The sequence below is a fragment of the Brachycentrus maculatus genome, unplaced genomic scaffold, assembly GCF_059751285.1.
Source record: "Brachycentrus maculatus isolate JH-2025_06_01 unplaced genomic scaffold, ASM5975128v1 h1tg001064l, whole genome shotgun sequence".
In the NCBI taxonomy this organism is placed as follows: Eukaryota; Metazoa; Arthropoda; class Insecta; order Trichoptera; family Brachycentridae; genus Brachycentrus; species Brachycentrus maculatus.
Window position 1 is genome coordinate 46,330 of NW_028281770.1, and position 5,988 is coordinate 52,317.

Below are 5,988 nucleotides of genomic sequence, written 5' to 3' on the forward strand. Positions count from 1 at the left end.
AAAGTTAAGTTCGGCATCGGCATAAGTGAGGATAGCGAAAGATGTGAGTTAATTGAGCAGAGAATGTCGGAATTGTAGAAATTTATTAATTATCTAACGCATCATCCCATGATCTCAGAGTATGCGGAATTAAAAGGATTTCTCTGCGATGACAAGCAGACCTACTTTTAATCGAAAGCCAAATTCACCGAAGCTATGAAATAAAGCCAAGCAAATTAAAAAGTTTCATACTATACAAATTTGAAAGAAACGGGGAAATCTCTATGGTCATACTTAAAAAAAAATAAACCACCACTCTAAAGTATAATCTCTAACACCGAAAAAAGTGGCCAATTTAGCCACATGGCCGAAGAAATTCAAACATAACTTAGTAAACTCGAAGAATTTAGAAACACCATATAGATTTTGTTTCTCATACAAAGCAAGGCATCCAATTTTAGTCAATTCGACACAGAAATCGATATACTATTGAAAGTCTGTGCCAAATAGGCCTCATGCCAGCAGTTTCACGCGAACTTCGGTGAACATATTTCTCTCGTCATGTAAGAAGTTAAAATGTAAATGAAATGGTGGCAATAAGCCAATAAGGCTTTACTATATCGAATCAAACTTTGCGAGATTGTGGAAGAAATGAAGAAAAACCACTAATAAAACAAAATTTAAGCAAATTTGGCGAAAATAAATGCTTTAGAGAACAATTTCTTAAGCGAATGGGAGCAATTTAAAGAAATCAGGAAATAAAGAACGGCTAAAATTCAAAAATAAATGCATATTTAGTGGAATAGCCACAAAAAGAAGATGCGAAAAGTTTGGAAACTTAATACTAAATGAATGTCTTGACCTTTGATTCATAAATACTGATCTTTATCTTGCGATTTGGAACATTTATAATTGTACATTTGATAAGTATGAGTCTTTGAATGAGTGGTTACAAATATAATCGGATAGCTTAACTGATTTCACCGTGAAACTATTCCTTCCTCATGTAACTCGAATTATTCATGTTTGTTTGCAGAATTTATTAGATGTTATTGAATGATGCTTGACTTTCGGGGAGTCTTTAACAAACAAAAGAGCGGCGCTATTCCTATGATGATTCCAATGGAGCTCACAAAGCAGATCGGATTAATGTCGATTTCGTCGCTGAATTTAACCAGGAAAGGAGCGGCGAACCTCCCCAGTCTTGATAATCCGCTAATGAGCCCAATTATCATCGATAACAAATTCGATGGAAAGTAAGTAAAGGGCACCAAATACCATGCACTGTAAAAGAGAGTAAGAGAGCAAATCAGATTGATTAGCAGAAACTCTTGAAGAGCAATATTGCTTTGCACAAATTCAAGGCCAAAGAGTAGCCCAGTTGCAACTGTGCAGATCATCATTGCAATCATCAAGTTCTTGGGGTCGAACTTCGCAACAATGAAGCCTGAATTAACATACGAAGATACCTCCGAAAACATAAAGTGTTCCTTCTGTGAAACCCATCATTATCAATGAAGCTGACAGGCCGAACCCCACATGTTCCATCACCATGTTTACGGTAAAATAAGTTGACTGAAAAGCGACTTGAGAGCTTGCAAGAATCACGATAACTTTGATATATTCACTATTTGTGGTTAGTTGTCCATATATTTACAAAAGAGACGCCTTTTTGGTTTCTTCTTCGTTGCTGTTGAGCCTCTTTGCGATTGATTTATCAAATATGCCGAGTGCCTGTCGGAGTTCGGAGGCATCGGATTGGTTTACTTTGGATATCGCCACAATTGACTGCCTCAGCATTTACTTATTCTGCAGAAGGAGCCCATAGTAAACAGGGCTTTCGATCATGAAACGAGAAATGAGGTAAACCCCAGCACACGATGGCAAAATGAGGAGGCCAATGTAATATGAATAGTAACCAGGAAAAACAGTAATGTAAATCCCAAACACAATTTCCCAAAATCCCCTATGTTAGCTTATAATTTACCATGATCCTATCATTATAAGAAGGACAAAGTTCTTTCTTTTTTAGTTCAATGTTAGGACCTACGAAAGATATATTGGCGTTAAGTTTGTGACTCCGCCGCTTGTTACTCCTAATAAAATTTGGCCCAACATAATCAGACTATATGATTGCTTTTAAATTCCGTACATTTCCATCAAGTTGGAAATTATGCAGTTGGTCATTAATATGAGGAGTGCGTTTTTACGGCCAACATTGTCCATCAAAATTGTTGTAATGAAATATCCGACAATGCACCCTATTGAAAATAGTGACTGTATAAACACTCGCGAATTTGAGTTCTCACAGTACAAATTCGCATCGTATGTCCCCGTCAGTGAATTGATGGGTTAACAAGAGTCACTCTTATTCTGAATAACTTCACACGCATACTTTTATTTCATTAGCTGTGGACTTCCCTGACACAAAAACATTGGATTAGAAAAAACAGTGGGATTCACAAAAACAGCGAATACAGCCGGACACCACAAAATGATAAATATGAGTAGGATTCTTTTTTGATAAATTTCAGTCTTACTCACAATGCCTGTCATCTATTTGATTTACCTTTCGAGGTCCATTTTGTTATAACCTTATTTAAATTAGATATTCTCACATTCAAGACCATGATTATATAACAAAAATACTGACCTATTAAATTTGAAATTAAGTATTGTCCATCTATTGATCAACTTTGTCTTTGGCCTCTGTTTTCTGACTTTCATTAGATTACAAAGTTAATTCAGCTCAATTAATAGAGTGAAAAAGATTGCACAAGAATAGTCCTGGAGATGAATATTGCCCATAAAAATATTGACAAAAAGTGTTTTTATTTCTCTCTTTCACAAATAGTAAACTCTAAAAGAATGAAATATACGGTACAGTTTAATCTGAGCTGTCACACATCATAAAGAACATCGACGTAATAATTAATGTGTATGTTCGATTAATATCGCTCTTTTAATTAAATAGATATATGAGCAGAGTTGGTATATATAATATAAATTTCAAGCAATGGAGTCAGAGTTCGCCAACAGCAATAGTGACCCGAACTACATATTTAAATTCATTATCATTGGCGATACAGGTAATCGAGTCATACATTCATAGGAGTAGGGAAATCTTGTTTCTTGCTACAATTTATCGATAATAGATTTCGACTGAAGCATGAGCCCACAATCGGAGTAGAATTCGGAGCCAGGACAATTCCTGTGAAAACTGGCGCGAATGACAAAAACAGATTAGTGAAGCTACAAATTTGGGATACAGTATGGTGATTATTGATGAGTTTAGGCTGGACAGGAGTCTTTTCGGTCGATCACTCGAGGCTACTATCGATCTGCTGCGGGAGGAATACTTGTGTATGACATTACAAACCAAGATAGCTTCGATAACTTGAACCATTGGCTCAACGAAGCCAAAATCAGTGGCAACCCCGAAATGAACTTCTTATTAGTCGGAAACAAATGCGATTTATAAATTGAGTATTTAATTTATCATATTGAGCCGGAAGATAAGTTACGCTCAAGGGGCCAAATTCGCTGAAGATAACAAAATGCTATTCTTGGAGACTTCGGCCAAAACAGGCTTTAACATTGAGCAAGCATTCATCAGGAGTGCCAACTAAATCATCACCAAAATTGATGAAGGACTGATCAACCTCAAGTAGTCTCCACCGGGAATAAAGGCCGGCACAATCAGGAAGACCACATTCGATTCCGAAAAGATGAATGGCAACATCAGTAAGGCCAAGAGCAAATGCTGCTGATTTTAATGTGCCTCTGCTGACTTTACCACCCATCATTTATTATCACTGTTAACGACCATTCACTTCTAATTGTTATCGTTATCTGTAAATTCTTCAAATATTTTAAACATATTATCCGGATGAATAGTTAGGAATCGTGGCTACTCTACTCCCAGAACACCAAGAAGCCAATACGCTCCATGGCATTCAGTTATGATTTGTAATTACTGGCTTATTCTGTAGGAAGTATTTGGCATCTTGCGGAGATTAAAATACCGTATATTTATGGAATTTCGCCAACCCCAAAAGAAATTTAGAGCTTTCGGGGGGACATACTAAAAAATGCTCGGATGTCTGCTTTTCTCCAAATTAAAATATTCTTGCAAGTGCCTCTCATGATTGCACCATTAATTTATGGTTCCCGGGTTCTCACACCAAGACCAAAACAATTAAGGGGCATACAGCACCAGTTTTATCTGTAGACTTTTCCTCAGACGGCAGGAACGTGCTAAGTGGCTGCGCGGATAAAACAATCAAACTGTGGGACATCGATACTCTCAAATTTAAAAGCTCATTCGTCGGCCACACTCATTGGGTAAACACAGTAAGGATGAGCCAAGATATGAATTTGATCTGTTCAGGCGGATAAGATAAAAGGGTGATCATATGGGACCAAATAAAAAAGAAACAAATTCAGAAGTACGAGAATTTTGAAGAAGCTGTTACGAAATCACTTTTTCATCCGACTGAGCCATGGGTGATATCAAGTACGAGATCCAAAAATATATTTGTTCACGATCTTCGCCAGTAGAAGCTCGTTCAATTCTATTAAGCTCATCACGACTCAGTCAACGACATTGCGGTGCACCCTGCAGGGAATTTCATCTCTTCTGTCTCCGGCAATAGCGAAATCAAAGTAAATATTTAATTGAGTTTAGATTTGGGATATTCGAAAAGGCTGTTTGGCTTATACGATGTACGGCCATAATGGCGAGATTAATGCATGCCAATTCTCAAGAAAAGGCGACTATTTTTCAACTGGGGGATCGGATTCGAATGTCCTTGTTTGGGAGAGCGCATTTTAGAAAGGTAAAGGAGAAAATATCTGTTCGAAGGGGCTGTGTGAAACTGGGCATAGAGCCGACAAAAGAACTGTTGCTTAGATTCCACTGCATATGAGAAAAACAACCAAAATTTAGGGGACTCAATACTGATAATTAATTCCACTAAATTTATCCATAAAAGAGTCGAAACTATATGTTAATTGGATATCGTTCAAATCGATATTTCAATATAAATGATGATACTGATCGCCCACTATCGCCTTGTTAGGGGTGAGATTGTTCTTAAAAAAGTTGTTAATTTTGCTCACAAAAACAGGGTCTTCGCTTAGATCTTTCCAAAGCTCAAGCTACTTCAGAATATGCCCTGAGTTTCCTTTTCTTTACTTCTTTTGATCGAAGTACTCTCTTGTGTACTGTTTAATAATCATGGAAGTCGGTGTTACATTTTCAACTAATTTGGACATATTCCGGTGCTGAACTTTCGATTTGCTTGCGCTTTACTTTTTAATCTTATGAAAGTCTTCAATTTTGGCAGAATATCCCAATTTCTCATGGACTACGTAGTGCTATCTGAGACATCTCAAGCAAAGTGGCTAGAGGCATGATTCGCAAATGCATATTTTTTAAAGAGGTTCGCCAGGATGCGTTGGGCAATCATTATGGGGCGAACAAAAGTTTCCCATATCTTTGCTTATTCCAATTATATATAATGATAAAATTATTCAAGCAGTGATGTTAAAGTATGCTATGTGCATGCTTATAATACAAAAAATTCTGCCAATGATAAATAATGAATAGGAAGCCAAATATAAATAATAAAAGAATTTATCTATATTTATAAGAAGAAGGCATTACTTTAATAGTTGCCCTTGTAGCTCAGTTGGGAGAGCGTAAGACTGAAGATCTTAAGGTCGCTGGTTCGAACCCGGCCGGGGGCATTTTTACCATCATTCATTTTTCAACATTGTAATCAATTTAACTCGGGCTCACAATTTAGTTCATAAATAGCAACAACAAACTCCAAGCAGATCAAATAAATAAGTTAGACAAATATCATTTTAAGCCCTCCTTAGAAACAATCTTTAATTAGCATCAATTAAGAGGCATAATAATTTCGATTTATCTTCGCTTCTTATTGAATCCTTGCGCGCTGTTATACCCTTCAATGACAACCTCATAGTTTTTCTACGGGTGAT

At 36.7% G+C, this 5,988-nt stretch overlaps 1 non-coding gene and 1 pseudogene across 1 annotated transcript; both read left to right on the top strand.

The window, feature by feature from the left end:
* The first annotated feature begins 1,837 nt into the window (after nucleotides 1–1,837).
* Nucleotides 1,838–4,892, top strand: LOC148299580 (uncharacterized; annotated as a pseudogene).
* Nucleotides 4,893–5,657: 765 nt separating this feature from the next.
* Nucleotides 5,658–5,730, top strand: TRNAF-GAA (transfer RNA phenylalanine (anticodon GAA)). Its single transcript has one exon. It is a non-coding gene; the product is annotated as a tRNA-Phe (tRNA).
* Nucleotides 5,731–5,988: the final 258 nt, after the last annotated feature.